This window comes from Garra rufa, chromosome 19, assembly GCF_049309525.1.
Source record: "Garra rufa chromosome 19, GarRuf1.0, whole genome shotgun sequence".
NCBI lineage: Eukaryota > Metazoa > Chordata > Actinopteri > Cypriniformes > Cyprinidae > Garra > Garra rufa.
The window spans coordinates 1,061,701-1,083,475 of record NC_133379.1 but is presented as its reverse complement, the minus strand read 5'-3'; the positions used below and the strand labels follow the sequence as shown (position 1 = coordinate 1,083,475).

The 21,775-nt window shown below is 37.2% G+C and overlaps 1 long non-coding RNA gene and 1 pseudogene across 1 annotated transcript; both read right to left on the bottom strand.

The window, feature by feature from the left end:
* Nucleotides 1-21,775, bottom strand: part of LOC141292307 (olfactory receptor 8G17-like) — a 159,208-nt pseudogene that overhangs the window by 64,121 nt on the left and 73,312 nt on the right.
* LOC141292308 (uncharacterized) lies at nt 16,537-18,096 on the bottom strand. Its single transcript, XR_012340487.1, has 3 exons — nt 17,111-18,096; nt 16,984-17,027; nt 16,537-16,766 (listed from the first exon to the last, which is right to left on the bottom strand). It is a non-coding gene; the product is annotated as an uncharacterized lncRNA (long non-coding RNA).

The following is a 21,775-nucleotide window of genomic DNA, read 5'->3' as shown; positions in this document are numbered from 1 at the left end:
ACTAGCATGATTTTAACAAATCGCTAGCATGATTTTAGCATGACAAGCAAGTCGCTAGCATGATTTTAGCATGATTAGCAAGTCACTAGCATGATTTTAGCATTACTAGAAAGTCGCTAGCATGATTTTAGCATGTCGCTATCATGATTTTAGCATGAAAAGCAAGTCGCTAGCATGATTTTAGTATGATTAGCAAAGTCACTAGCATGATTTTAGCATGACTAGCAAGTCCCTAGCATGATTTTAGCCTGACTAGCAAAGTCGCTAGCATGATTTTATCATTACTAGCAAGTCACTAGCATGATTTTAGCATTACTAGCAAGTCGCTAACATGATTTTAGCAAGACTAGCAAGTCGCTAGCATGATTTTAACATGATTAGCAAGTCACTACCATGATTTTAGCATGACTAGCAAGTCACTAGCATGATTTTAGCATGACTAGCAAGACGCTAGCACGAATTAAGCATGATTAGCAAGTTGCTAGCATGATTTTAGCATGACTAGCAAGTCGCTAGCAAGGTTTTAGCAAGTCGCTAGCATGATTTTAGCATGACTAGCAAGTCGCTAACATGAATTTAGCATGACTAGCAAGTCGCTAACATGAATTTAGCATGACTAGCAAGTCACTAGCATGATTTTAGCATGATTAGCATATTGTTAGCATGATTAAGATGGAGAGATAGAAAGATAGATAGATAGATTAATAGATGGATAGATTTATAGATAGACAGATTTATAGATAGATAGATTTATAGATAGATTAATAGATAGATTAATAGATAGACAGATTTATAGATGGATAGATTTATAGATAGATAGATTAATAGATAGATTTATAGATAGATAGATTAATGGATAGACAGATTAATAGATAGACAGATTTATAGATAGATAGATTAATGGATAGACAGATTAATAGATAGATAGATTAATAGATAGACAGATTTATAGATAGACAGATTGATAGATAGACAGATTGATAGATAGACAGATTAATAGATAGATAGATAGATAGATAGATAGATAGATAGATAGATAGATAGATAGATAGATAGATAGATAGATAGATAGATAGATAGATAGATAGATAGATAGATGAGTTTAAATGAGTTTGATCGGATTAGAAATAGTAGATAGAAGGGAAGCCTGATTTGAGTCTCAAAGGATTCTGGCAGTTTAAATTTGAATTTTGACAGTTGGAGTTTGAACATTCCGTCAATGTAAGTCAATGAGATTTTATTCCCAGTTTTAATCGGGATTTTTAGGAAAACCGTAAGTCCGATTAGTTAGAAAAGATATAGCAACTCGAGTTAGACCAGTATGAAGATCTGGGCTGAGTTTGGAGTTTGTAGAGTTAAAGCTCTAGGAGGAGTAGCAGTCAGAAAATTTTGGTCTCAGAAGAAGAATAATAACTAGATAAAAAAGTTCGTCAAGACAAACTTTGAAGTTGGCTTGAGAAAGTCTGACCAGATAGTTTAAAATAGTTTTTAAAGTTTGTAAAAGTTTTAAAAGTTTGACTTTCAGTCTGAAATAGTTTGAAGTTTTCAGCAGTTTTAAAGCTTGAAGATTGAACAGATAGATAGATAGATAGATAAAAAAAAGTTTGAAAAGTTTAATAAAGTTTAAAGTAAAAAAAAAGTTTAAAGTAGTTTAAAAAGTTTAAAGAAGTTTTAAAGAATTTAAAAGTTTAAAAAGTTTAAAGAAGTTTTAAAAGTTTAAAAAGTTTAAAGAAGTTTAAAAAGTTTAAAAGTATAAAGTTTTGAAAGTTTAAAAGCAAATCGCTAGTATGCTTCTAACATGTATCTAGCATGACTAGCATGTTTGCTAGAATGAACCAGTTGCTAAGGTACCCAGGGTGGTTGCTAGGGTGTTGCTATGCGGTTGCTAATGTACCTGGGGTTGTTGCTAGGGTGTTGCTATGCGGTTGCTAGGGAACCCATGGTGGTTGCTGAGGTGTTGCTATGCGGTTGCTAGGGTACCCATGGTGGTTGCTAAGGTGTTGCTATGCAGTTTCCATGGTAACTGGGGTGGTTGCTAAGGTGTTGCTATGCGGTTGCTAAGGTACCTAGGGTGGTTGCTAAGGTGTTGCTATGCGGTTGCTAGGGTACCCGGGGTGGTTGCTAAGGTGTTGCTATGCGGTTGCTAGGGTACCCGGAGTGGTTGCTAAGGTGTTGCTATGCAGTTGCTATGGTACCCGGGGTGGTTGCTAAGGTGTTGCTATGTGGTTGCTAAGGTACCTAGGGTGGTTGCTAAGGTGTTCCTATGTGGTTGCTAAGGTACCTAGGGTGGTTGCTAAGGTGTTGCTATGTGGTTGCTAAGGCACCATGGGTGGTTGCTAAGGTGTTGCTATGCGGTTGCTAAGGTACCCGGGTTGTTGCTAGGGTGTTTCTATGCGGTTGCTAGGGTACCCGGGGTGGTTTCTAAGGTGTTGCTATGTGGTTGCTATGGTACCTAGGGTGGTTGCTAAGGTGTTACTATGCGGTTGCTAGGGTACCCAGGGTGGTTACTAGCATGTTTCTAGCATGTTGCTGGCATGATTAGCTAGTTACTAGCATGAATTTAGCATGACTAGCAAGTCGCTAGCATGATTTTAACATGATTAGCAAGTCGCTAGCATGATTTTAGCATGACTAGCAAGTCGTTAGCATGATTTTAGCATGACTAGCAAGTTACAAGCATGATTTTAGCATGACTAGCAAGTCGCTAGCATGATTTTAACATGATTAGCTAGTTACTAGCATGAATTTAGCATGATTAGCAAGTCGCTAGCATGATTTTAGCATGACTAGCAAGTTACAAGCATGATCCTAGCATGACTAGCAAGTCACTAGCATGATTCTAGCATGACTAGCAAGTTACTAGCATGATTTTAGCATGACTAGCATGTCACTAGCATTATTTTAACATGACTAGCAAGTCACTAGCATGATTTTAACATGACTAGCAAGTCGCTAGCATGTCACTAACATGATTTTAGCATGACTAGCAAGTCACTAGCATGATTTTAGCAAGACTAGCAAGTCACTAGCATGATTCCAGTATGACTAGGAAGTCTCTAGCATGATTTTAGCATGACTAGCAAGTCACTAGCATGATTCTAGCATGACTAGCAAGTTACTAGCATGATTTTAGGATGATTAGCATATTGTTAGCATGACTTAGAAAGATAGATGAGTTTGAATGAGTTTGAATGGATTAGAAATATAGTACATAGAAGGGAAGCTTGATTGAGTCTCAAAGGATTCTGGCAGTTTAAATTTGAATTTTGACAGTTGGAGTTGAACATTCCATCAATGTAAGTCAATGAGATTTTTTTCCCAGGTTTAATCGGGATTTTTAGGAAAACCGTAAGTCCGATCAGTTAGAAAAGATATAGCATATCGAGTCTGACCAGTCTGAACATCTGGGCTGAGTTTGGAGTTTGTAGAGTTAAAGCTCTAGGAGGAGTAGCAGTCAGAAATTTTATATAGGAAGAAGAAGAATAATAAAAACTAGATAAAAAAGTTCGTCAAGACAAACTTTGAAGTTGGCTTGAGAAAGTCTGACCAGATAGTTTAAAATAGTTTTTAAAGTTTGTAAAAGTTTTAAAAGTTTGACTTTCAGTCTGAAATAGTTTGAAGTTTTCAGCAGTTTTAAAGCTTGAAGATTGAACAGATAGATAGATAGATAGATAAAAAAAAGTTTGAAAAGTTTAATAAAGTTTAAAGAAGTAAAAAAAAAGTTTAAAGTAGTTTAAAAAGTTTAAAGAAGTTTTAAAGAATTTAAAAGTTTAAAAAGTTTAAAGAAGTTTTAAAAGTTTAAAAAGTTTAAAGAAGTTTAAAAAGTTTAAAAGTATAAAGTTTTGAAAGTTTAAAAGCAAATCGCTAGTATGCTTCTAACATGTATCTAGCATGACTAGCATGTTTGCTAGAATGAACCAGTTGCTAAGGTACCCAGGGTGGTTGCTAGGGTGTTGCTATGCGGTTGCTAATGTACCTGGGGTTGTTGCTAGGGTGTTGCTATGCGGTTGCTAGGGAACCCATGGTGGTTGCTGAGGTGTTGCTATGCGGTTGCTAGGGTACCCATGGTGGTTGCTAAGGTGTTGCTATGCAGTTTCCATGGTAACTGGGGTGGTTGCTAAGGTGTTGCTATGCGGTTGCTAAGGTACCTAGGGTGGTTGCTAAGGTGTTGCTATGCGGTTGCTAGGGTACCCGGGGTGGTTGCTAAGGTGTTGCTATGCGGTTGCTAGGGTACCCGGAGTGGTTGCTAAGGTGTTGCTATGCAGTTGCTATGGTACCCGGGGTGGTTGCTAAGGTGTTGCTATGTGGTTGCTAAGGTACCTAGGGTGGTTGCTAAGGTGTTCCTATGTGGTTGCTAAGGTACCTAGGGTGGTTGCTAAGGTGTTGCTATGTGGTTGCTAAGGCACCATGGGTGGTTGCTAAGGTGTTGCTATGCGGTTGCTAAGGTACCCGGGTTGTTGCTAGGGTGTTTCTATGCGGTTGCTAGGGTACCCGGGGTGGTTTCTAAGGTGTTGCTATGTGGTTGCTATGGTACCTAGGGTGGTTGCTAAGGTGTTACTATGCGGTTGCTAGGGTACCCAGGGTGGTTACTAGCATGTTTCTAGCATGTTGCTGGCATGATTAGCTAGTTACTAGCATGAATTTAGCATGACTAGCAAGTCGCTAGCATGATTTTAACATGATTAGCAAGTCGCTAGCATGATTTTAGCATGACTAGCAAGTCGTTAGCATGATTTTAGCATGACTAGCAAGTTACAAGCATGATTTTAGCATGACTAGCAAGTCACTAGCATGATTTTAACATGATTAGCTAGTTACTAGCATGAATTTAGCATGATTAGCAAGTCGCTAGCATGATTTTAGCATGACTAGCAAGTTACAAGCATGATCCTAGCATGACTAGCAAGTCACTAGCATGATTCTAGCATGACTAGCAAGTTACTAGCATGATTTTAGCATGACTAGCATGTCACTAGCATTATTTTAACATGACTAGCAAGTCACTAGCATGATTTTAACATGACTAGCAAGTCGCTAGCATGTCACTAACATGATTTTAGCATGACTAGCAAGTCACTAGCATGATTTTAGCAAGACTAGCAAGTCACTAGCATGATTCCAGTATGACTAGCAAGTCTCTAGCATGATTTTAGCATGACTAGCAAGTCACTAGCATGATTCTAGCATGACTAGCAAGTTACTAGCATGATTTTAGGATGATTAGCATATTGTTAGCATGACTTAGAAAGATAGATGAGTTTGAATGAGTTTGAATGGATTAGAAATATAGTACATAGAAGGGAAGCTTGATTGAGTCTCAAAGGATTCTGGCAGTTTAAATTTGAATTTTGACAGTTGGAGTTGAACATTCCATCAATGTAAGTCAATGAGATTTTTTTCCCAGGTTTAATCGGGATTTTTAGGAAAACCGTAAGTCCGATCAGTTAGAAAAGATATAGCATATCGAGTCTGACCAGTCTGAACATCTGGGCTGAGTTTGGAGTTTGTAGAGTTAAAGCTCTAGGAGGAGTAGCAGTCAGAAATTTTATATAGGAAGAAGAAGAATAATAAAAATAATAATAATAATAATAAGAATAAGTTTAAATAGAATATCAGTAAGTTGGCTCTCTCAAGCCAACTTAATAACTAGAAGCTAAAGTTCGATGACAAACTTTAAATGTTGGCTTGGAGAAGCAAACCGGGCAGCCTTCGGGCAAAAGGGCCAGCCCAGAACACTTAGAGCTCTGTAATTGAATTGTTGCTAGTAAAAATGCGATTATGATAAGTAATGCCTAGTATATTTTAGGCTAAAACAGCTTGCCATAGTGGATTAATTTATTTTAGGTTAAAACGGCTTGCCATACAAGATTCGTGCAGCGCCTGTTTCAAAGCCACGACGCGTTGCTGTGCGGTTGAGGCGAAAAGCAGAAATAAGCAAGCATTTAACCTTTTCATTATATGACTGTACTATTATTGTGTTGAATCGCTGGAGTGTTTGTATTAAAATACCTTTAAAAGACGTGCAAATGATGTCTTTGTTAACAGACACATTTAAATGCAGCCGTGCATCTCATGTTAGTTAAGCCTATGAAAAACGTCATTTGCACCCAATGTAGGTCTTTAAAATATTCTTCTATATTTATTGTGTGCAATCGCTGGAGTGTTTTTATTTAAATGCCTTTAAAAGACGTGCAAATGATGTATTTGTTGACAGACTGATAATGCAGCCATACATCTGATGTTCGTTAGTGAAACGTTTGAAATAGCTCATTTACACCCAATGCAGCTCTTTAAAATATTATTCTATATTTATTGTGTTGGATCGCTGGAGTGTTTGTATTTAAATGCCTTTAAAAGACGTGCAGTCATGTATAATTGTCAGTCGGACATCTCGGAGCTCATGTCTACACTGCTGAACACAGCGCTCTCTGTATGAAAACAAAATACTCACAAACAACTGCATTTAGCTGTTCATATTTTCTAATGGGTGGACTGAATTAAATCGCTGCAATATTGTAATTTTAAAGGCGGTCAAATCCGTGCAAATTATGTCTTTCGTCTCCATGTATACTCGTTGAAGGCAACCTGTATGCGGTGAAGGAAATGCTTAGGGTTTTGAATAAATTCGCTCAAACAGCTGAATTCAGGTCTTGATGTGTTCTAATGGGTATTTACAATTAAATGGCTGGAATATTGTAATTTTAAAGGCGTTATTTATATGCATTTTCCACCGAAGTCAAAGTGAAAGTCACAGCTCGGTAACATGTTCGTTAGTGAAACCTATTGAACAGCTCATTTGCAGCTAATGTAGTTCTTTAAAATATTATTCTATATTTATTGTGTACAATCGCTGGAGTGTTTTTATTTAAATGCTTTTAAAAGACGTTCAGTCATGTATAATTCTCAGACGGAGAAGTGAAGCTCATCTGCAACACACTCTCTGAAGACAGCGGTTTAACTTTTACACAAAACAGCTCACAGCTGAATGTAGCTGTTGATGTGTTCTAATGGGTGTTTACAATTAAATCGCTGTAATATTACAATTTTAAAGGCGGTATTTATTTGTATTTCCACCGATTTCAGAGTGACTGTAAGTAAGAGGTTTGAGTCCCGCCTCTTCAGTGGAGAGGTATTGCGCCTCTAGATGGCGCATTTTTTCTCAGCCCATTGAAATCCTATAGAAATTTTTCATGTAAAAAAATTAATATTAAATCAACTGTAAGTCTGATCATTCCAAAAAGATATAGCAACACTTTCGTGACCAGGGCCCAGGGCTCCGCCGAGTTTGGGGCTTGTAGCCTTAAAGCCCTAGGAGGAGTAGCGTATAGAAAATTAGTCTCAGAAGAAGGTTGAATAATAATAAGTTTAAATAGCATAACAATATGTTGGCTTCTCCAAGCCAACATAATAATAATAATAATAATAAGAATAAGTTTAAATAGAATATCAGTAAGTTGGCTCTCTCAAGCCAACTTAACTAGAAGCTAAAGTTTGATGACAAACTTTAAATGTTGGCTTGGAGAGCCAAATTGGGCAGCCTTCAGGCAAAAGGGCCAGCCCAGAACACCATAGTGGATTAATATGTGTATTTTAGGTTAAAATGGCTTGCCATACTGGAATAAGTGATGAGCGCCTGCTTCAAAGCCGCGTCGCGTTGCCATGCGGTTGAGCCGAAAAGCAGAAATAAGCAAGCATTTAAACTTTTTATTATATGACTGAACTATTATTGTGTTGAATCGCTGGAGTGTTTGTATTAAAATACCTTTAAAAGACGTGCAAATGATGTCTTTGTTAACAGACACATAAATGCAGCAGTGCATCTCATGTTAGTTAGTTAAGCCTATAAAAAACGTCATTTGCACCCAATGCAGGTCTTTAAAATATTCTTCTATATTTATTGTGTTGAATCGCTGGAGTGTTTGTATTTACATGCCTTTAAAAGACGTGCAGTCATGTATAATTCTCAGACGGACATCTCGGAGCTCATGTCTAACACACTGCTGAATGCAGCGCTCTCTGTATGAAAACAAAATGCTCACAAACAACTGCATTTAGCTGTTGATATTTTCTAATGGGTGGACTGAATTAAATCGCTGCAATATTGTAATTTTAAAGGCGTTCTAATTCGTGCAAATTATGTCGTTCGTCTCCGTATACTCGTTGAAGGCAACCTGTATGCGGTGAAGGAAATGCCTAGGGGTTTCAATAAATTCGCTCAAACAGCTGAATTCAGGTCTTGATGTGTTCTAATGGGTATTTACAATTAAATGGCTGGAATATTGTAATTTTAAAGGCATTATTTATATGCATTTTCCACCAAATTCAAAGTGAAAGTAAGTCACAGCTCGGTACATGTTCGTTAGTGAAACTTATTGAAAAGCTAATTTGCAGCTAATGTAGTTCTTTAAAATATTCTTGTATATTGATTGTGTTGGATCGCTGGAGTGTTTTTATTTAAATGCTTTTAAAAGACGTGCAGTCATGTATAATTCTCAGTCGAGTAAGTTAGCTCCGATCCGTGAAAGCTCGCCTGTATAACACATTTGCTGAAGACAGTGCTTTAACTTTGAAATAAAACAGATCACAAAAGGCTGATTTGTTGATGTGTTCTAATGGGTATTTACAAATAAATCGCTGAAATATATTAATTTTAAAGGCGTTCTAATTCGTGCAAATTATGTTGTTTATGAGCACATACAGAGAGAGTACATGCCGACGGCTTGTATAAGCGCTGACGGGTGCGAGCTTTTCTTTTACAAGAAATACTCACAAACCACTGAATTTAGCTGTTGATATGTTCTAATGGGTATTTAGAGTTAAATCGCTGTAATATTTACATTTTTAAGGCGGTATTTATTTCTATTTCCACCGTTTTCAGAGTGACTGTAAGTAAGAGGTTTGAATCCCGCCTCTTCAGTCGAGAGGTATTACTGTTAGAGGGCGCATTTTTTCTCAGCCCATGTAATTCATTGGGAAATTTGTCATATTCAAAAATTAATAATAAATCAACTGTACATCTGATCAGTCCAAATAGATATAGCATATCTTTCGGGACAAGGGCCCAGGTCTCTGCCAAGTTTGGGCCTTGTGGCTTCAAAGGCCTCGGAGGAGTAGCTGTCAGAAATTTTCTTAGGTCATAAGAATAATAACTATAATAATAACTAGAAGCTAAAGTTCGATGACAAACTTTAAATGTTGGCTTGGAGAAGCAAACCGGGCAGCCTTCGGGCAAAAGGGCCAGCCCAGAACACTTAGAGCTCTCTGATTGAATTGTTGCTAGTAAAAATGCTATTACGATAAGTAATGCTTAGTATATTTTAGGCTAAACAGCTTGCCATAGAGGATTTATGTGTATTTTAGGTTAAAACGGCTTGCCATACAACAAGTGTGCAGCGCGTGCTTGAAAGCGTTGCTGTGCGGTTGAGCCTAAAAGCAGAAATAAGCAAGCATTTAAGCTGTGTAATATATTACTTTACTATTATTGTGTTTAATCGCTGGAGTGTTTGTATTTAAATACCTTTAAAAGACGTGCAAATTATGTCTTTGATGCAGATGAAGACTGAGCAGTGCATTCAATGTTAGTTAGTTAAGCCAGTGAAAAAAGTCATTTGCACTCAATGTAGGTCTTTAAAATATTCTTCTATATTTATTGTGTGCAATCGCTGGAGTGTTTTTATTTAAATGCATTTAAAAGACGTGCAGTCATGTATAATTGTCAGTCGGACATCTCGGAGCTCATGTCTTAACACACTGCTGAACACATCACTCTCTGTATGAAAAAAAAAGCTCACAAACAACTGCATTTAGCTGTTGATATTTTCTAATGGGTGGACTGAATTAAATCGCTGCAATATTGTAATTTTAAAGGCGGTCAAATTCGTGCAAATTATGTCGTTCATCTCCATGTATACTGGTTGAAAGCAATCTGTATGCGGTGAAGGAAATGCTTAGGGGTTTCAATAAATTCGCTCAAACAGCTGAATTCAGGTCTTGATGTGTTTCTAATGGGTATTTACAATTAAATGGCTGGAATATTGTAATTTTAAAGGCGTTATTTATATGCATTTTCCACCGAAGTCAAAGTGAAAGTATAGGTCACAGCTCGGTAACATGTTCGTTAGTGAAACCTACTGAATAGCTCATTTGCAGCTAATGTTGTTCTTTAAAATATTCTTCTATATTTATTGTGTTGGATCGCTGGAGTGTTTTTATTTAAATGCTTTTAAAAGACGTGCAGTCATAATTCTCAGTCGAGTAAGTTAGCTCCGACCCGTGAAAGCTCGTCTGTATAACACATTTGCTGAAGACAGTGCTTTAACTTTGAAATAAAACAGATCACAAAAGGCTGATTTGTTGATGTGTTCTAATGGGTATTTACAAACAAATCGCTGAAATATATTAATTTTAAAGGCGTTCTAATTCGTGCAAATTATGTTGTTTATGAGCACATACAGAGAGAGTACATGCCGACGGCTTGTATAAGCGCTGACGGGTGCGAGCTTTTCTTTTACAAGAAATACTCACAAACCACTGAATTTAGCTGTTGATATGTTCTAATGGGTATTTAGAGTTAAATCGCTGTAATATTTACATTTTTAAGGCGGTATTTATTTCTATTTCCACGGATTTCAGAGTGACTGTAAGTAAGAGGTTTGAGTCCCGCCTCTTCAGTCGAGAGGTATTACTGTTAGAGGGCGCATTTTTTCTCAGCCCATGTAATTCATTGGGAAATTTGTCATATTCAAAAATTTATAACAAATCAACTGTACATCTGATCAGTCCAAATAGATATAGCAACTCTTTCGGGACAAGGGCCCAGGTCTCTGCCAAGTTTGGGCCTTGTGGCTTCAAAGGCCTCGGAGGAGTAGCTGTCAGAAATTTCTTTAGGTCATAAGAATAATAAAATATAACTAGAAGCTAAAGTTCGATGACAAACTTTAAATGTTGGCTTGGAGAGCCAAATTGGGCAGCCTTCGGGCAAAAGGGCCAGCCCAGAACACCATAGTGGATTAATATGTGTATTTTAGGTTAAAACGGCTTGCCATACTGGAATAAGTGATGAGCGCCTGCTTCAAAGCCGCGTCGCGTTGCCGTGCGGTTGAGCCGAAAAGCAGAAATAAGCAAGCATTTAAACTTTTTATTATATGACTGAACTATTATTGTGTTGAATCGCTGGAGTGTTTGTATTAAAATACCTTTAAAAGACGTGCAAATGATGTCTTTGTTAACAGACACATAAATGCAGCCTTGCATCTCATGTTAAAGTTAAGCCTATGAAAAACGTAATTTGCACCCAATGCAGGTCTTTAAAAATATTCTTCTATATTTATTGTGTTGAATCGCTGGAGTGTTTTTATTTAAATGCCTTTAAAAGACGTGCAGTCATGTATAATTCTCAGACGGACATCTCGGAGCTCATGTCTAACACACTGCTGAACGCAGCGCTCTCTGAAAACAAAATGCTCACAAACAACTGCATTTAGCTGTTGATATTTTCTAATGGGTGGACTGAATTAAATCGCTGCAATATTGTAATTTTAAAGGCGTTCTAATTCGTGCAAATTATGTCGTTCGTCTCCATGTATACTCGTTGAAAGCAATCTGTATGCGGTGAAGGAAATGCTTAGGGTTTTCAATAAATTCGCTCAAACAGCTGAATTCAGGTCTTGATGTGTTCTAATGGGTATTTACAATTAAATGGCTGGAATATTGTAATTTTAAAGGCATTATTTATATGCATTTTCCACCAAATTCAAAGTGAAAGTAAGTCACAGCTCGGTAACATGTTCGTTAGTGAAACGTATTGAAAAGCTCATTTGCAGCTAATGTAGTTCTTTAAAATATTCTTGTATATTGATTGTGTTGGATCGCTGGAGTGTTTTTATTTAAATGCTTTTAAAAGACGTGCAGTCATGTTTAATTCTCAGTCGGGTAAGTTAGCTCCGATCCGTGAAAGCTCGTCTGTATATCACATTTGCTGAAGACAGTGCTTTAACTTTGAAATAAAACAGATCACAAAAGGCTGATTTGTTGATGTGTTCTAATGGGTATTTACAAATAAATCGCTGAAATATATTAATTTTAAAGGCGTTCTAATTCGTGCAAGTTATGTTGTTTATGAGCACATACGGAGAGAGTTCGTGCTGACGGCTTGTATACTCGCTGAAGGGTGCGAGCTTTTCTTTTACAAGAACTACTCACAAACCACTGAACTTAGCTGTTGATATGTTCTAATGGGTTTTTAGAGTTAAATCGCTGTAATATTTACATTTTTAAGGCGGTATTTATTTGTATTTCCACCGATTTCAGAGTGACTGTAAGTAAGAGGTTTGAGTCCCGCCTCTTTAGTCGAGAGGTATTACTGTTAGAGGGCGCATTTTTTCTCAGCCCATGTAATTCATTGGGAAATTTGTCATATTCAAAAATTAATAATAAATCAACTGTACATCTGATCAGTCCAAATAGATATAGCAACTCTTTCGGGACAAGGGCCCAGGTCTCTGCCAAGTTTGGGCCTTGTGGCTTTAAAGGCCTCGGAGGAGTAGCTGTCAGAAATTTCTGTAGCTCATAAGAATAATAACTAGAAGCTAAAGTTCGATGACAAACTTTAAATGTTGGCTTGGAGAGCCAAATTGGGCAGCCTTCGGGCAAAAGGGCCAGCCCAGAACACTTAGAGCTCTGTAATTGAATTGTTGCTAGTAAAAATGCTATAAGTAATGCTTAGTATATTTTAGGCTAAAACAGCTTGCCATAGTGGATTAATGTGTATTTTAGGTTAAAACGGCTTGCCATACTGGAATATGTGATGAGCGCCTGCTTCAAAGCCGCGTCGCGTTGCCGTGCGGTTGCAATAAGCAAGCATTTAACCTTTTTATTATATGACTGTACTATTATTGTGTTGAATCGCTGGAGTGTTTGTATTAAAATACCTTTAAAAGACGTGCAAATGATGTCTTTGTTAACAGACACATAAATGCAGCCGTGCATCTCATGTTAGTTAGTTAAGCCTATGAAAAAAGTCATTTGCACCCAATGTAGGTCTTTAAAATATTCTTCTATATTTATTGTGTTGAATCGCTGGAGTGTTTTTATTTAAATGCCTTTAAAAGACGTGCAGTCATGTATAATTCTCAGTCGGACATCTCGGAGCTCATGTCTAACACACTGCTGTACGCAGCGATCTCTGTATGAAAACAAAATGCTCACAAACAACTGCATTTAGCTGTTGATATTTTCTAATGGGTGGAATGAATTAAATCGCTGCAATATTGTAATTTTAAAGGCGTTCTAATTCGTGCAAATTATGTCGTTCGTCTCCATGTAAACTCTTTGAAAGCAATCTGTACGCGGTGAAGGAAATGCTTAGGGGTTTCAATAAATTCGCTCAAACAGCTGAATTCAGGTCTTGATGTGTTCTAATGGGTATTTACAATTAAATGGCTGGAGTATTGTAATTTTAAAGGCGTTATTTATATGCATTTTCCACCGAAATCAAAGTGAAAGTAAGTCACAGCTCGGTAACATGTTCGTTAGTGAAACCTATTGAACAGCTCATTTGCAGCTAATGTAGTTCTTTAAAATATTCTTTTATATTTATTGTGTTGGATCGCTGGAGTGTTTTTATTTAAATGCTTTTAAAAGACGTGCAGTCATGTTTAATTCTCAGTCGGGTAAGTTAGCTCCGATCCATGAAAGCTCGTCTGTATAAATTTGCTGAAGACAGTGCTTTAACTTTGAAATAAAACAGATCACAAAAGGCTGATTTGTTGATGTGTTCTAATGGGTATTTAGAGTTAAATCGCTGTAATAATGACATTTTTAAGGCGATATTTATTTGTATTTCCACGGATTTCAGAGTGACTGTAAGTAAGAGGTTTGAGTCCCGCCTCTTCAGTCGAGAGGTATTACTGTTAGAGGGCGCATTTTTTCTCAGCCCATGTAATTCATTGGGAAGTTTGTCATATTCAAAAATTAATAATAAATCAACTGTACATCTGATCAGTCCAAATAGATATAGCAACTCTTTCGGGACAAGGGCCCAGGTCTCTGCCAAGTTTGGGCCTTGTGGCTTCAAAGGCCTCGGAGGAGTAGCTGTCAGAAATTTCTGTAGGTCATAAGAATAATAAAATATAATAATAATAATAAGTTTAAATAGCATAACAGTATGTTGGCTCTCCAAGCCAACATAATAACTAGAAGCTAAAGTTCGATGACAAACTTTAAATGTTGGCTTGGAGAAGCAAACCGGGCAGCCTTCGGGCAAAAGGGCCAGCCCAGAACCCTTAGAGCTCTCTGATTGAATTGTTGCTAGTAAAAATGCTATCATGAAAAGTAATACTTAGTATATTTTAGGCTAAAACAGCTTGCCATAGAGGATTTATGTGTATTTTAGGTTAAAACGGCTTGCCATACAACAAGTGTACAGCGCGTGCTTGAAAGCCACGACGCGTTGCTGTGCGGTTGAGCCTAAAAGCAGAAATAAGCAAGCATTTAAGCTGTGTAATATATTACTCTACTATTATTGTGTTTAATCGCTGGAGTGTTTGTATTTAAATACATTTAAAAGACGTGCAAATGATGTCTTTGATGCAGACGAAGACTGAGCAGTGCATTCAATGTTAGTTAGTTAAGCCTGTGAAAAAAGTCATTTGAACTCAATGTAGGTCTTTAAAATATTCTTCTATATTTATTGTGTGGAATCGCTGGAGTGTTTGTATTAAAATACCTTTAAAAGACGTGCAAATGATGTCTTTGTTAACAGACACATAAATGCAGCCGTGCATCTCCTGTTAGTTAAGCCTATGAAAAAAGTCATTTGCACCCAATGCAGGTCTTTAAAATATTCTTCTATATTTATTGTGTGCAATCGCTGGAGTGTTTGCATTTACATGCCTTTAAAAGAAGTGCAGTCATGTATAATTCTCAGACGGACATCTCGGAGCTCATGTCTACACTGCTGAACACAGCGCTCTCTGTATGAAAAAAAAAAAAAAAACTCACAAACAACTGCATTTAGCTGTTGATATTTTCTAATGGGTTGAATGAATTAAATCGCTGCAATATTGTAATTTTAAAGGCGTTCTAATTCGTGCAAATTATGTCGTTCGTCTCCATGTATACTCGTTGAAAGCAATCTGTGCTTAGGGTTTTGAATAAATTCGCTCAAACAGCTGAATTCAGGTCTTGATGTGTTCTAATGGGTATTTAAAATTAAATGGCTGGAATATTGTAATTTTAAAGGTGTTATTTATATGCATTTTCCACCGAAGTCAAAGTGAAAGTGTGGGTCACAGCTTGGTAACATGTTCGTTGAAACCTATTGAATAGCTCATTTGCAGCTAATGTAGTTCTTTAAAATATTCTTTTATATTTATTGTGTTGGATCGCTGGAGTGTTTTTATTTAAATGCTTTTAAAAGACGTGCAGTCTAATTCTCAGTCGGGTAACGTTAAAGCACTGTCTTCAGCAAATGTGTGTTATACAGACGAGCTTCACGGCTCGGAGCTAAGTTAACTTTGAAATAAAACAGATCACAAAAGGCTGATTTGTTGATGTGTTCTAATGGGTATTTACAAATAAATCGCTGAAATATATTAATTTTAAAGGCGTTCTAATTCGTGCAAATTATTTTGTTTATGAGCACATACAGAGAGAGTTCGTGCTGACGGCTTGTATACTCGCTGAAGGGTGCAAGCTTTCCTTTTACAAGAACTGCTCTCAAACCACTGAATTTAGCTGTTGATGTGTTCTAATGGGTATTTAGAGTTAAATCGCTGTAATATTTAAATTTTAACCTCTTAACCAGCGCCCCTATTTTTGATCATTTTCTGAAAAACGACTTACCCAAATAAAAATGTCTGTAGCTCTTGAACCCTAAGGTCTATATTTATAAATCTGGTATTGATTGAAAGTAGACACCTTAATCTTTGTTACTCTGGAGTTAAAATAACTCAAAATTAGTATAGCAACAGAGTAAAACAAGGTAAAACATACATGAAAGTGACTCGCGATATCTTTGAATAAAATATAATTAGGGAAAAAAGGATGAGGATTGGATGATAGGGCTTTGAAAACACCAATAGGATCAAGCTGAATGTCTGTTCATGCTTTGATTCAAATTTGAGGATGATACTCCCAAAAATGTAGTTTCTGTAAGCTTTTATGTAAAAAAAGTCTAGGCGTCCTTTCAAAAAAGCCATTTGGAGACCCCAAGTGGACACTTGGTAACCAACTGACCAAATGAGTCAAAACAACACATTACATTTATGTATATCAATTCAGAACTGCTCTGCCCACCAAAACACTGAAGAAAAAAATATTTATGAACAGCATTTGTAGTTTTTTTGGTTACCAAGTCTCCAAATGGTATTTTTTGAAAGGACGCCTAAACTATTCCTGAAATAATTAGTAATATGTATTGATTTTTTTTTTATTTTTATTATTATTATTATTTATTTTATTTTTATTTATTTTATTTTTTTTCACGTTTCACTTACAGAAACTATATGTATTTTATTTCAAGAAAAGTTTGGGAAATGTCATTTAGAGCTTTTATTTCAAGAAAAGTCAAGGAATCCATTTGTTTACATTTGTAAATGTCTTTCTCTGCTTATTACAAATACCCAACTACTGTAAAACTAAATACATTATTTATAGTATTTTCAGTGTAGGAAGACTCAAGGCAGTCACTAAAAATGTTTGTTCTCTGACCAACTGGATGCCAGTCACTGAAAATGTTTGTTCTCTGACCAACTGGATGCCAGTCACTGAAAGACAGGAAAGAGAGAGAAAGAAAGAAAGAAAGAAAGTGTGTAAACAAAACAAATCAAATCCGCAACACTGTGTTTACATATTTGTATTATCTCTATCTCTCTCTCTCACACACTCACACACACACACACACACACACACAAACACAAACAAACGCGCGCACACTCAAAACTCATACATACACATGGCACGCACAAACAAACACATCCATACCTCATGAAGTCCTCTCACTTCCTCCCCGTTGTCATGTTTACAATCTAGAACAGCACATGAACAAAACACATCAGACATATCATAATACATAACATATAAACATTCGGAGAACGCTGTTGACACTTACGTGCTAATGCTATCCATGGCTAGGGTGCATCTCAGTGCGTCTTTCTGCTGTTCTTCGCCACGAATTCGAAAAACCACACACAATAGCACTAAAAACGCCACAAAACTCTTATAAAGTCGACGTTCTATGATGGAGAGACTCAGATGTAAGCTTTTGCAGAAAATCCGTTCTCTGACACACACTCAATGTAGCGTAGAGACGCCGTACATATGTACGCGGCGTGCGTAAACTAAAGCGCACGAATGCAACCTAACTTTGCGCTTGGGTATTCCTGAATCCTGCTTACGCAAACTACGCAAAATTTCACTCGTTGTAAACGTCCTCGTGGTTGGCTAACACTTCCATCCATCAAAACTTTGCTGGCTATGCATTGGCTTGCTTGAAACAGCCAAACCTTATGACCGCAAGAGTGACACCCCGGTGAGCCAGTCAGTACCTCTCCGGAGACTTTGCGTCATGGACTGGGCTCTGATTGACTGAGAGAGACGGGGGAGGACTCATTTTACTCGGAAGAGTCTATTCTATGGGAAATGTATGGCATTTCAACGCTGGAACACGAATTAGAATCGATATTTCTTTGAAAATGGACGTTATCGATAACTATAACTCGAATCGCTCATGTAAACAAAGGATGATCTTTCGGTTTTTACCCCATTTACTCTTTGTTTTGGATTAAAAACTGGGATGCATTTTGAACAGTGAACTCTTACCTTGAAATGTGTGCTGTTGTTTCTAAGATAAGTCGGAGCTGATCGGAGCTATATGCAATGAAACGGAAGTAGTGCCGTTTGCTTTTACGGTTTACATGGCTGTGACTCTTCAGCATTTATGTTAACCCTTTCCTCTCTGGTGTTTTGATTCCGAAAAAAAGCTCAGAACATGAATCTTGAGTGTTTTAGCTTTCAACTGATATATAGTTTTTGATAGTTGATTGAATATATTTCTAAAACAAAGGTAATTAAAAACGTAGAGACGCCTAAACACGCCCTTCCGGCCCGCCCGCGGGCCGATGCGGGTTAAAAAGCGGTATTTATTTGTATTTCCACCGATTTCAGAGTGACTGTAAGTAAGAGGTTGAGTCCCGCCTCTTCAGTGGAGAGGTATTGCGCCTTTAGATGGCGCATTTTTTCTCAGCCCATTGAAATCCCATAGAAATTTTTAATGTAAAAAAATTAATATTAAATCAACTGTAAGTCTGATCATTCCAAAAAGATATAGCAACACTTTGGTGACCAGGGCCCAGGGCTCCGCCGAATTTGGGGCTTGTAGCCTTAAAGCTCTAGGAGGAGTAGCGTATAGAATTTTAGTCTCAGAAGAAGTTTAATAATAACTAGAAGCTAAAGTTCGATGACAAACTTTAAATGTTGGCTTGGAGAGCCAAATTGGGCAGCCTTCGGGCAAAAGGGCCAGCCCAGAACACCATAGTGGATTAATATGTGTATTTTAGGTTAAAACGGCTTGCCATACTGGAATAAGTGATGAGCGCCTGCTTCAAAGCCGCGTCGCGTTGCCGTGCGGTTGAGCCGAAAAGCAGAAATAAGCAAGCATTTAAACTTTTTATTATATGACTGAACTATTATTGTGTTGAATCGCTGGAGTGTTTGTATTAAAATACCTTTAAAAGACGTGCAAATGATGTCTTTGTTAACAGACACATAAATGCAGCCGTGCATCTCATGTTAGTTAGTTAAGCCTATGAAAAACGTAATTTGCACCCAATGCAGGTCTTTAAAATATTCTTCTATATTTATTGTGTTGAATCGCTAGAGTGTTTTTATTTAAATGCCTTTAAAAGACGCGCAGTCATGTATAATTGTCAGTCGGACATCTCGGAGCTCATGTCTAACACACTGCTGAACGCAGCGCTCTCTGTATGAAAACAAAATGCTCACAAACAACTGCATTTAGCTGTTGATATTTTCTAATGGGTGGACTGAATTAAATCGCTGCAATATTGTAATTTTAAAGGCGTTCTAATTCGTGCAAATTATGTCGTTCGTCTCCATGTATACTCGTTGAAAGCAATCTGTACGCGGTGAAGGAAATGCTTAGGGGTTTCAATAAATTCGCTCAAACAGCTGAATTCAGGTCTTTATGTGTTCTAATGGGTATTTACAATTAAATGGCTGGAATATTGTAATTTTAAAGGCATTATTTATATGCATTTTCCACCAAATTCAAAGTGAAAGTAAGTCACAGCTCGGTAACATGTTCGTTAGTGAAACGTATTGAAAAGCTCATTTGCAGCTAATGTAGTTCTTTAAAATATTCTTGTATATTTATTGTGTTGGATCGCTGGAGTGTTTTTATTTAAATGCTTTTAAAAGACGTTCAGTCATGTATTATTCTCAGTCGGGTAAGTTAGCTCCGAGCCTGAAAGCTCGTCTGTATAACACATTTGCTGAAGACAGCTTTAACTTTGAAATAAAACAGATCACAAAAGGCTGATTTGTTGATGTGTTCTAATGAGTATTTACAAACAAATCGTTGAAATATATTTATTTTAAAGGCGTTCTAATTCGTGCAATTTATGTTGTTTGTGAGCACATGCACAGAGAGAGTAGCCTAGTGCTGACGGCTTGTATAAGCGCTGAAGGTGAGCTTTTCTTTTACAAGAACTACTCACAAACCACTGAATTTAACTGTTGATATGTTCTAATGGGTATTTAGAGTTAAATCGCTGTAATAATTAAATTTTTAAGGCGATATTTATTTGTATTTCCACCGATTTCAGAGTGACTGTAAGTGAGAGGTTTGAGTCCCGCCTCTTCAGTCGAGAGGTATTACTGTTAGAGGGCGCATTTTTTCTCAGCCCATGTAATTCATTGGGAAATGTGTCATATTCAAAAATTAATAATAAATCAACTGTAAGTCTGATCACTCTAAAAAGATATAGCAACTAACTTCAGAGCAGGACCCAGGTATCTGCCAAGTTTGGGGCTTGTGGCATTCAAGCCCTAGGAGGAGTAGCGTTTGTAAATTCGTGTACCATAAGAATAATAACATATAATAATAATAATAATAATAAGTTTAAATAGCATAACAGTATGTTGGCTCTCCAAGCCAACATAATAATAATAATAATAATAATAAGTTTAAATAGCATAACAATATGTTGGCTTCTCCAAGCCAACATAATAATAAGTTTAAATAGCATAACAGTATGTTGGCTCTCCAAGCCAACATAATAATAATAATAATAATAATAATAATAAGTTTAAATAGCATAACAATATGTTGGCTTCTCCAAGCCAACATAATAAGTTTAAATAGCATAACAGTATGTTGGCTCTCCAAGCCAACATAACTAGATAAAAAAGTTCGTCAAGACAAACTTTGAAGTTGGCTTGAGAAAGTCTGACCAGATAGTTTAAAATAGTTTTTAAAGTTTGTAAAAGTTTTAAAAGTTTGACTTTCAGTCTGAAATAGTTTGAAGTTTTCAGCAGTTTTAAAGCTTGAAGATTGAACAGATAGATAGATAGATAGATAGATAGATAGATAGATAGATAGATAGATAGATAGATAGATAGATAGATAGATAGATAGATAGATAGATAGAAAAAGTTTGAAAAGTTTAATAAAGTTTAAAGAAGTAAAAAAAAAAGGTTTAAAGTAGTTTAAAAAGTTTAAAGAAGTTTAAAGAAGTTTAAAGTTTAAAAAGTTTAAAGAAGTTTAAAGAAGTTTAAAAAGTTTAAAAGTATAAAGTTTTGAAAGTTTAAAAGCAAGTCGCTAGTATGCTTCTAACATGTATCTAGCATGACTAGCATGTTTGCTAGAATGACTAACCAGTTGCTAAGGTACCCAGGGTGGTTGCTAGGGTGTTGCTATGCGGTTGCTAATGTACCCGGGGTTGTTGCTAGGGTGTTGCTATGTGGTTGCTAGGGTACCCATGGTGGTTGCTGAGGTGTTGCTATGCGGTTGCTAGGGTACCCATGGTGGTTGCTAAGGTGTTGCTATGCAGTTTCCATGGTAACTGGGGTGGTTGCTAAGGTGTTGCTATGCGGTTGCTAAGGTACCTAGGGTGGTTGCTAAGGTGTTGCTATGCGGTTGCTAGGGTACCTGGGGTGGTTGCTAAGGTGTTGCTATGTGGTTGCTAGGGTACCCGGAGTGGTTGCTAAGGTGTTGCTATGCAGTTGCTATGGTACCCGGGGTGGTTGCTAAGGTGTTGCTATGTGGTTGCTAAGGTACCTAGGGTGGTTGCTAAGGTGTTGCTATGTGGTTGCTAAGGTACCTAGGGTGGTTGCTAAGGTGTTGCTATGTGGTTGCTAAGGTACCTAGGGTGGTTGCTAAGGTGTTGCTATGCGGTTGCTAAGGTACCCGGGGTGGTTGCTAGGGTGTTGCTATGTGGTTGCTAAGGTACCCATGGTGGTTGCTAAGGTGTTGCTATGCGGTTGCTAGGGTACCCGGGGTGGTTTCTAAGGTGTTGCTATGCGGTTGCTAAGGTACCTAGGGTGGTTGCTAAGGTGTTGCTATGCGGTTGCTAGGGTACCCAGGGTGGTTACTAGCATGTTTCTAGCATGTTGCTGGCATGATTAGCTAGTTGCTAGCATGAATTTAGCATGACTAGCAAGTCGCTAGCATGATTTTAACATGATTAGCAAGTCGCTAGCATGATTTTAGCATGACTAGCAAGTCGCTAGCATGATTTTAGCATGACTAGCAAGT